This window comes from Aricia agestis, chromosome 17, assembly GCF_905147365.1.
Source record: "Aricia agestis chromosome 17, ilAriAges1.1, whole genome shotgun sequence".
In the NCBI taxonomy this organism is placed as follows: domain Eukaryota; kingdom Metazoa; phylum Arthropoda; class Insecta; order Lepidoptera; family Lycaenidae; genus Aricia; species Aricia agestis.
In genome coordinates this window covers 93631-105895 of record NC_056422.1, presented here as the reverse complement: position 1 = coordinate 105895, position 12265 = coordinate 93631, and positions in this window count along the sequence as shown.

The following is a 12265-nucleotide window of genomic DNA, read 5'->3' as shown; positions in this document are numbered from 1 at the left end:
TTATCCCTATATTACATAGATTAATTAAATTTTAAATTATAATTAGGTAAGTCCGCTAGACTAACTAAAAAATATTAAGGATAATTATGATAGATATGATGTGGGAGCATTTTATTTATGTGAGCGTGTTTCTTCTGAACTTAAGTATGAACACAAAATAAAACAATTGTTTCGGTAGTAGGTATTTTTAAGTTTTATTGTTTAAAATCAAGTAGGTACAATAATAAACCCATAGTCATAATAATCAAAGTGTCGGACAAATCAAATACACCGAAATAGGAACATAAAAGTAATTTAAGAAATTAACAATTTTAAGAACGACCAGTTGAGAGGCTAATTTACTGTGACATTGACTATAATTAACTTGTGTATGTAAGCAATACTAGTTTTCTTTCTAGTAAAAAAATAAAACAAAAATGCTTAGAAAAATATTAACCTGAAGAATCACATATCAGACATACCTATAAGTACAAAGTCTCAAAAAAAGGCCCTTTAGGCGTCGAAAAGAAAAATAAAAACGCTTAAAAAATTATTAACGTACCTATCAAAAATAAGATAAATCAGTCCAAAATCTCAAAAAATTACACAACTACACAAAAATTACACAACAATATATATACTTTGTAAATTTAAATTATGGTTATTATCTATAATAGTACCTATTATTTCTGTTTATTTGTTTTGTACAAAAAGAGGACGGTATTTGATTATAATACAAGTTCACAATAATAATAAATTTTTTCGTAAGTAGTAGGTTAACGCGCGCGCGTAAACAAACACGACGCGACGTTGCGTTCTGTGCTGTGATAGTCATAGTCAATCATGGTTGTCGTGATTGATGTAGATCGTTTTTTTAAAAGAAGTGATTTTAAAAACTATTTTAAAGACAAAATAAAATGGCCTTGGCCGTCGACCCATTTTGTAATACAAAAAAAAATAAAACCTACTAGGTACTTACCTATTCATTATTTTGAATATACTTAATGGGATACTTACTTACAAATGAGAGTATCCTAGCATTTCTTTTCATTGTGCCTGTTATTTTACTTCCACTGGGTGAATCTACTCAAAATGTTATTTTAGGCCAAAAATTGTGTTTTTTAAAAAACCCTTAAATATTGCTCTGTATGTTTCTGGTGTTAAAAGACACCGAAATAGAATTCCCATTCTGTAAGAGTCACGAAAAAAAATTAAATAATTTAAGAGATATTTAATATTAAGTAAAAACTGTTGTTCTGATTTTTGTTGACAATGACAAAATTTGTGGAAAATGACGTGTTTACTTAGAATAATGACAATTTGTTGAGAATAATGATTATTTTAAAAATCTTATCCATATTCGTGCTGATTATATTATTATTATTATTATAAATGTCTCCGTTGTCCAATGGTCCAGAGCGTGACTCTTGACTCAGAGGTTTGATTCCCGCGTTGGAAACATATTGTTAATTGTTATTTCCAAGTTTAGTAAGGACTTAGGACATTGCAAGCTGATCACCTGATTGTCTGACACTCAGAACAGGAAAATAAGGTCTGACAAGTAAGATGATCCATGCGTCGGATCACGGATGGGCATGTAAAAGTCGGTCCTGCGCATCTCTCGCCAGTCGTGTCGGTCGTCCGTCCCACTGGGTTATGAGAGTTAAAAGGAATAGAGAGTGCTCATGTGTATTGCGCACACACTTGGGCACTATAAAATTACTCCTGCGTAACTGGCCTGGTTTCAATGAAACCAGCCACCGTCACCGAAACCGGTGTGGGGGTTATTATTTTTATAAGTAAAAAATAGGATTTTCAATAAAATTTGTATGTTAGTAAAAGTGTTGATTTATTATAAAAATGTATTTCCTAAAATATAGCTAATACCAAAATCTGCCTTTAAAAAAATATATTCTACCTTTTCGAGTCACCTGCAATAAAAAATGTACACCTGTTAAATAATAATAATTCTGATACCTATTTATTATTTCTCAAATAATATTTTATTATCAAACGTTCCGCGCGGCTTCGCTCGCGTAAATTAGATATTTCACAGACAAATTTGGGCACAAAAAATAGCCTATGATCCTTCACGTGGTCAATTTCTTAATTCTTATCAGTTATCTGTACCAAATAAAAGGAAAAATTGCTCCAGTAGCTCGTGAGATAAGCCCCTTCAAATAATTTTCCCTAGTTTTTTCCATTTTTTCCTCTATTTCTTAGCTCCTATTAGTGTTAGCGTAAAAAAATATAGCCTATGGCCTTCCTCGATAAATGGGCTATGTAACACTGAAAGAATCTTTCAAATCGGACCAGTAGTTCCTGAGATTAGTGTGTTCAAATAAGCCCTCTTTCAAATAATTTCCCCCCGTTTTTTCCACATTTTCCTCTATTTCTTCGCTCCTATTATTCTTGGCGTGATAAAATATTCTTTATAGCCTTCCTCGATAAATGGGCTATCTAACACTGAAAGAATTTTTCAAATCGGACCAGTAGTTCCTGAGATAAGCGAGTTCAAATAAGCCCTTTCAAATAATTTCCCTCCGTTTTTTCCACATTTTCCTCTATTTCTTCGCTCCTATTATTTTTAAGCGTGATAAAATATTGCTTATAGCCTTCCTCGATAAATGGGCTATCTAACACTGAAAGAATTTTTCAAATCGGACTTGTAGTTCTTGAGATTAACGCGTTTAAGCAAACAAACAACCTCACCTGCTTTATAATATTGAAGTGTAGATAACATTTTTACTACTTTTCTTACTATTCTACTACTATTTTTCAAAAATTTGTCAAATAACTACCTAATTGTAATATCGACATTGCATCGATTCGATATATTTGTCCCTGTTTTCCTGAAATACAGTTACAGATTTGATCATTATTCTGAATGATCGTCATTATGTTTTTAGGGCTATTCAGGAAAAAGACGTTCAGGAAAATGAGGAATTCACTAAATTCGTTTATAATTCAGTATTGATATAAAGAAAACTAAGAAAATTATTAAGAACTTAGAAATGTTGCGGGCCTTTATAACTTGGTATAAAAAAAAGTAGTGAAAAACAGACAAAATATGTTGGCACACATCGAGAAATGTAAATGACGAGCATCAAAGCAATGCGATCAAATAAAGTGAGCCAGTAGATTTTATCGCAAAATAGGTTTCAACCCGTCACGTTGAGTATATCGGCAAGGCATTCAAAATAAACAATGCGCAGGACAATGACGCGAATTTTATGAACATTTTAAAAATATAATTTTTAGTTATTTAATGTAAGTTGATGTGTTATTTGTTGGTATCGGATAGTTTATTAGTTCTTTATCTTCAAATTAACATTAAATTTTTAATCCTTTCTAGCTCATTTTTTTTATAAATAATAAATTGTAAGCGGCAGTATCGAAACGACACGCAAAAATTTCATAATTTGGTACTTTTTTTATAATAACTTTTGAAATATTAACTCTACTTTCAAATAGTTTTAGCAGCATTTTCGTAAGTTATTAGACATTGAAATGTGTAATGTTACATCAAATTTACGAAGGCGTTTTGAACCCAACTTCGAAGACATGAATTTAGTCTCTCTCAAATATTCGCCCCACTACACAATATTTATACCACAAGCGTCATTACGTCCGCGCTGGCCGGCAAAAAATATAAACAAAAACATGCCCTTGCATGTCGCGTGCAAACTCCGCCCCCTCGCCTCTGTCACCCCCGCGTCTCCTCTGGGACAATGTCGTTTTGTGGGACGTAATTAAATCACACATTAGAATTGATAAAAACTTTTATTATATACAGGAATCCACATTATCGGCGTGTTGTACGTAAACAAAGTATCGAATATACGCCACTGATATACGGTGCACAGTAGCGACCTCCAAAATTCGCGCGCCAAATAGCGGAACTAAGAAATACGCCGAAAAGCACTCCGGTGACAAAACAACGTCCATGCCAATATTTCACCCAGCCATTGTACTAACCTTAACACTACTTCTGGCTGAATTTGAGAGATGGTCAATCTTGCGTCCGTATACAGGATGCAACAAGTCAGTCGGACGCAATATCATCGGTAAAATATATATATATATATATATATATATATATATATATATATATATATATATATATATATATATATATATATATATATATATATATATATATATAATTACAGTATAATATGTCAAAAACAATTAAATAGTACAGAGGTATAATTATTATTAAACTAATGTCAGGCCCACAAGAGTCATATTCACATATATGTCGGTATTATTTCATACTATATCAATAAATTAATTCTATGCTAATAATTATAATGTCCTATTATCGGTAAAATAAAAGATAAAAATATATAATATTAATGTCATAAATTCATCCTTAGCCTTAAAAAAAAATAATCTAGATCCAATCAAATGTTGTCATATTATATGTCATATACCTATTCTATATATTTAAAGTTAGTTTAAATTTATTTGCAACTGCTATATCGTTGAAGTATTCTTGTACTGAATAGTAGCATTTTTTTAATAGCCACTCAAATAGATCCTTCTTGAACTTATTATAACTATTATTGTCATTTTTTAAATTGTCTGGTAGGTTATTGTAAATTTTAATTGTCATACAGTAAGCGTTTTTGCTATTTAATGCTGATTTTTGTGTAGGTATATTTATTTTGTTTTTTTTTCTTTTGTTTCTGGTTTCTTTATTGTCTTTATTTTCAAATAGAAAATCATGCTTCTTTACAAAAAGACATGATTCTAGTATATACAAACATGCTAGTGGAAGGATTTTAAATTGCTGAAACAGCGGTTTGCAATGAGTGAACTTGTCTACCCCTGCCATGGCTCGTAAACATTTTTTTTGTATTATAAATACCCTGTTCACATCCACCGAATTGCCCCATAGTATCAGACCATATCTTAGAGATGAAGAGACATAACCATGGTAAGTTACTAAGGTGGCTTCCTTCGATACTATATTTTTAATTCTTTTAAGCGCAAATATGAATCTATTAAGTTTATTACAGGTAATATCTATATGCATTTTCCAATTCAGGTTTTTATCTATATGTATCCCTAGGAAAGTAGCTGATGATACACATTTGATTGGCGTTATTTTATTTTCTAAATTTTTATTTTCGTCAATATTTTCTTTATAAAACTTAATAATTTTTGTTTTTTCTAAATTTACCGTAAGATTATTAGTTTGTAGCCAATTTGTAACATTTTTAATTTCATTTTGCAATTCCTCATTTAATATATTTCTTGGGCATTTTATTAAGAGAGTGGTATCATCAGCGAACATACTACAGTCATATTTTATTATTTCTGGCAGATCATTTATGTAGATTAAAAAGAGATTTGGTCCCAACATGCTACCCTGCGGCACTCCGCATTCAGAATCTTCATATTCTGATCTATGCGAAATTTCTTTGTTTTGTTCAAGTTGACTTATTTCTACACACTGCTTCCTACCTGTAAGATATTATTTAAACCATTTAAGTACATTTCCCCGAATACCGTATTTTTCCAATTTATCTAATAATCGCTTATGATCAACGAAGTCAAACGCTTTACTTAGATCAAGAAAAACAGCAGCTACAGCTAGTCCTTGGTCAATAGCTTGTGTGATTTGTTTAACCAGTGAAAAGCAGGCCATTGTCGTTGATTTTCCTTTCGTAAACAAATTGTTGCTTACATAGTAAATTGTTCCTATTAAGATAATTAACTAATTTAATTTGCATGGCCTTTTCAAATATTTTTGAGATTACTGGTATAAGTGTCACCGGTCTGTAATTTGACATGTGCTTTGCATTGCCCTTTTTGAACAGAGGCTTAAGAGCGTTTACGCCGTTCACGCTCAATTTGGCTTAAAACTGTACTTTTAAAACTTGAATAAGTCATCAACCACTTATCTTTATAAAAATGTTGATTACTTATTTTTATAGGAAATTTCACTGTCCTTACAGTAAGTAGAGAAAAAAATACGATTTTTAGAGTATTTGTACATTAAATCTCGATACCTTAACAGAGGTTTTCTTAAATTCCGTTTTAGTATCAGTTTCGAAGCTTTTAATTTACGAAACCAGCGACAGATCTAATAAGAAAAAAATAATAACCTATTGACAAGATCTTTAAGCAAATAGTTAGGAGAAAAATTTTTTTCATTTTGTTATATTACTATAAGAAATTTCAATTCAAAGAATGAGAAATATCAAGAATTTAAAACCTTATTTTTACCTATTGAGCTTACTTATTTCAATATAATAATAGCTTCATATGATAGAAGAACACTTTAATTAAAAACATACATTTTAAAAATCAACAAATATTTTGTCATTTTTTTTCTATAAATATTTTAAAACTACTATAAATCGCTGCGCGCAAAGCAATTCAAATTAGTCCGCCGCGAGGCTTGCTGAAGGAAGGACGTATCGCTCCGTGCTGCGCATGACCTTTGTTGACCCTTGTCGCGCATACCAGACTGGTGAACATTTATAGCGCGATCGAAAAATCTTGGTTCTTTGGTAAGAAAAATATTTTATTTTGTTGGTAAGTAATATATTATATTTTATGTATGTATTTTTTATGGCGGAAAATAATGTTACTATTAAAATACATTACATTACAGAACTAATGGGAAACAAAATGAAGATGTTTTTAGCAAAGAAAAGAAAACGCAAAAATGTAGAAAATTTGGAAAGTTTGGAAAAGGCAAGAGAGGCCAAAATGTTGCTATAATTATCACTGTTATCCTTACTTCAACTTATTTTTTCATTTAATTACTTACTTAGTCTTACAAATAACATGTTTTGTGTGCTTTCTGTCTGTATTTCAGGCAATATAAAAGTAAATCAACTGAAGAAACAATAACGGAAAAAGATGAATGTGAAAACCAACACGCAGAAAAGGTACCTTTCGTATTTGAATAGCAGTATTTTGACCGACTTCCGAAGTTTAGTACAGTTAATAGAATAATATGTGCTAGTTTCATGCCTAAATCATATCTATCTGCAAAGCTGAAAGCTATAAGAAAACCTGAAAGTTTGCCTGTTTGTGACCTCTACAGAGAAAAGAACGACCAACAACTATGGAGTTTTGGCCGCGATTACTTAAGGAGGTATCCAGTTCTGATGGTCTACCTGACCTTCGAGGAAGAGTAAAGCTGAATTTCATAGCTTATATTATTTACAATAAGTGTAGCAATCACTTCTTTCAGTGCCGGACATTTTTAACCGACTTCCAAGGAGGATGTTATATGTTCGGGTGTGGATATATATATTTTTTTAATTTTTATTTGTGTATGTTCAACGATTACTCCGCCGTTTGTGAACCGATTTTTGAAATTTTTGTTTTGTTGTATGAGGTTTCACTCTAATTTGGTTCCATTTTCACAAAAGTGGTGACCTGATGATGGAAACCATGAGTAATCAAGGGAACTCCTCGAAATGTATATGAAAACATACAGTGATTTTGGTTTTATAAGAAGCATCCTAAGCATATGCTACTAAAACGCAAGATTTTGCACCGAGGTATACTATGGTTCCGAGGATATAAAGAGAACTCCGGATCCCTTATAGATACAAGTTTGGGGGTTTAGGCGTTGTTTTAAGAACTGAAAGCATATGCTACTATGCAAATTACATTCATCATCAGCATCATCATTACTACGCTGTCGTAGTAATGATGATGCTGATGAATGCCGACTTCAAAATGAAGATTGAGTACAGAAATAGTTGATTTTTAGCCGAATCTGGAAAAAGGCACTATTAGATAGGAAAAACTATTTTATACTTTTTAGTTCATATAATATGGATGTTATTATTGTTTTTACTTTGGAAGTCGGTTTTAATTTTTTGTTAAAAATAATAATTAACAGTTGTTTCCCACTGCCAGGCACCCTTAAACCTTCTTAAAGTATTAGACTTTGAGTCATGAGGGTGTCTGGCAGTGGGAAACAACTGTCAAAGATGTCCAGCTCTGGAAGACGAGATTTCTCAACTAACTGCGAAGAATACAAACTATGATATTGAGCTTTACTCTTTCTCGAAGGTCAGGTAGACCTTCAGAACTGGATACCTCCTTAAGTAACCGCGAGTCGCGACCGAAACTCCATAGTTGCTGGTCATTCTTACCTCTGTAGTGGTCAGAAACAGGCAAACTTTCAGCTTTTATTAAATGACAAAAGTCTGGCTGTCGCTAGCTATTTATGAATGCTTCACGACACATCAGTCTGGTCCCGTAATTGAGTATTTCAGAAAAAAATAATTATTGATTTTTTTAATGTATTTTAAAACCTTATTATTAATTATATTGATATTTAATGCAAAAAGCTTAAAAAATGTTTACAAAAAAATGTTGTCAAAATACATCATATAAATTCAAAATAACCATATGTTCCTATTTGAATATCAAGGAGTCACCTCGATTTCTCATGGTTTCCATCACCAGACCACCACTTTTGTGAACATGGTACCTACTCGGAACAATACAATGTGCAACAAAAGAAAAAATTTGAAAATCGGATCACAAACGGCGGAGTCATCGTTGAACATACATAAAAAATATATCCACAGCCGAACGTCTAACCTCCTCGTTTTTGGAAGTCGGTTAAAAATAATTGTAAAAAAAATATTATGATATTTTATGATATGTATTTAATTGAAGAATAAAATATAATAAGTATACTATGTGTGTTGTTTACTTTCAATGTAAGGGCTGATTTACCAGATAGATTTTACCTGAGTAATAAATAAGTAACTTTATAATGTGTTATGTGTATATTATTTACTCCTATAAGAACCTCATGTCATAACATATCCGACGATTGAAAAATAATTCCAAACGAAAATGTGTATCTACTTTTCAATCGTCACCTTTTTTTGCCAATTAAAATTTATGATACCTAATTTGAAATATAAAAACTGTCAAAGTTGCATATTATTTATTTCTTATAGAAACTCAGGTAAAATAACTCGAACGGACTATACTATCGATAGCAAAATACTATACTATCGATAGTAAAATATACATCACTAGCACACGCACACATTGACAGATCGAAAATGGTCACGCATTTTCGGGTTATCAGGTGGTCTATACGACAGTATATACCTATTAAGTCTATGGTAGTAATAGTATGCTAAAATGTAATAGTAAATCATAATCAATAATAATAAATCGACTCGCATCGACATTGCATCCGCATTCCGCACGGATCAAAATCTTTTGATTTGACTATAATGAACCAACTCACGCACACAGTCGCACTTGCTTCTGTGTGAATAAAAGTGCACTGAATTACATGAAACTTGAATTTATGCGTACGACGTAAACGCTCTTAACACTGATATTTTTAATTGCGACGGGAAATGTCCCTGTTTAAACGATAAGTTGACTATGTGACATAGCGGGTAGCATATGTACTTTGCTGCTAATTTTATTATTTTTGTACAAATATGATCATATCCAGTTGCTTGTGTGTTATTTAGTGAAATTATAATTTTATAAATGTCATTAGGAATTAAGGGAGATAAATATAATGAATTAATTGGATTATTTTTAATATTAATATTGGTATCATTAGAATAATTATTTTTTGTAATTTCAATAAAATATTTGTTGAATAATTGCGCAATGTCACTAATTTTTGTGTATATTTTATTATCTACTTCTATGGCGTCAATATTCTTACTTGTCCTTTTTTCATCTACATTCTTTCTTATGAGTGCCCATGTGGCTTTACATTTATTTTTTGATTTTTTTATAAAGTTCGTATTGTTTTTTATTTGAGATTCATATATACATTTATTAAGTACATTACTATAACTTTTGTATCTTTTTAGCAGTTCTTTTTTATTAGCAGTCCCGTATCTATATTTGTAATACAATAAACGCTTACTAACTGTAGATTTTTTTATGCCCTTTGTAAGCCAATTAGTTTTTTTCGGGCTGTTGTTTATTTTTACATAAATCATTGGGAAGCAAAGATTATAAAATAATACAAAATTTTCATAAAAAGATCTAAAGCTTTCTTCCGTATCCTCAATATTAAATGTGTCGGAGAAAGTTAGTGCAGCCATAGCTTTTAAAAATTTTCTTATATTATCTTTATTAAAATCATGCCTTTCAACAAAGTAAAATTTCGCCTTCTTTCTCACTTTTATATGATTCACAGGAAATTTTATGGATTGTCCAGTCTCATGATCTGATAGTGCCAAATGATGTACATTTGTTTCATATTTTTTTAAGTTACTTGCAATTTGGTCAATACTGGACAGTCCGCGAGTTGGTTGATTTATATTAGTTTTTAAGTTATGGTTAGCTAGAATGGCTTTTAACTCTCTATGCTCATTTGTTTCCTTTAATACATCTATATTCCAGTCACCGCAGATTATTATGTTTTTATTATTAGATCTATGTAGTTCATTTAAAGTGGCATCCAGACTATTAATAAATATATTTATGTTTTCTTTAGGAACCCTATATATACATAAAACTATCGTATTGTATTCAGTTATTTCTATACCACAGCACTCAAATATAAAGTCTTTTGCATACTTTTTTGTCAATTCAATTTTTCTAAATTCTAATTCGTTCCTTACTAATATGCAAGACCCCCCTCGTTTTTTATTTCTAGAATACGTAGCAGCTATCTTGTAATTAGGTAATGTCAAGTTTTTTTCATTATTTTTCATTAAAAATGTTTCCGTCAAACAAATAACGTCAATTGTTCCTATTTGTAAATTTAATGTAGTTGATAATGCAATTTGTAGTATGTCTAATTTGTTCAAAATTCCGGCTATGTTTTGGTGAAATAAAGTCAAATATTTATTGTTTTTTATAAAAAAGATTTATCATTATTTTTTAGATTTTTATTTGTTACTTTTTTTAAATAATGTGTTATTTTATTTTTATCTTGTTTTCTGTCCTTTTTAATTATTGTTTTTTCTACAGAATAATATGATGAGCCATTTTCAGTGTTACATTTTTTACTATGTATAAAATTGTTATTTTGTTTTAAACTATTTAAGAATGTTTTTTCATACTCCCGACTATCTATTTCAAAATTGATTTGATGACTCATTTTCTGTAGTAACGAGCTGTGATTGTAAATATTCTTTACCACATTGAGCAATTTAACATTAAGAAAGTCCTTTAAAATGTATTTCAGTCTATTTGTTATATAAATGGGGTTCGAGTAATTATTGTTTATATATGGCGATATTATTACATTTGTCTTAGCTAGTTTGGGAAGTGATAGAATAAGACTATGCGCAAATGAATTGATACTATTTTCATTAATATTTGTAGCTATTATAATATAATCTGATGTTGTGAATTTACTAGTCATTTCTTTTGATATGTTAAGTAACTGTGAGTAAGTTGCATTTGATTTTATAAAAGATGAAATCAAGAATTTGTCATTCCATTTATTATTAATGTTTTTAGAATTTTTTATAATTTTTCTGAGTCCCTTAATTGGTTGATCCCCGATGATATACATCTGTGGTTTGTTTTTCAATTCTATTTTATTGTACTTTGCCCACTGTTTTCTAAGTACTCATTTTTACAAATTTGATATTGTAATTTTGAGTAAATTTGATTGATAAATGTGTTATAATTAGATTTTACCTGAGAATTAACTAGTTGAGGATGTATGTAAGTACAGTTTGCATAATTTTTGGTCAGCGAATATAAAGTTGTATTGAGAAAATCTGTGTTTAAATAGGGGTTGTTCTTTACACCTACCAGAAGTACTTGTGCAATTTTTAATTTGCTAAGTGCATTACAAATGTCAGTAAACAATTTATATGGGCTTTTATCGTTGCACCCGACTCCTATGATTACAATTGTATTTTTTGACAATATCTTAGAATTATACAAAATGTCACAATAACTTAATACCTGTTCACTTGTAGCATATTGCTTAATAAAACCATGTATTGTAACCTTATGTCTAAAGTCTTTCATATATTTAAATTTATTATAGATGCCTACTGATAACTTCGTCATTTGTTGATCACCTAGTATGTAAACATCGTATTTTTTCCTCGAGCAGCCTTCAGTCTCGGCTAGTCCTTGGGGCAGCGCGCCGGTATCGATTGCATTGATCGATGGGTCGATAAGGCTATTATGTGATTCCGTGTTTGTTACCATTTGTGAGCTTTGTGATAAACAATACTCCGTAGATGTCGATATAATTTTTGTATTCTGTTTATTTAGTCTAAGTGGTGAAAACAGTCTTGAAGTTTTAATTTGTGACAGTGATTGCCTTTGGGATTTAGGA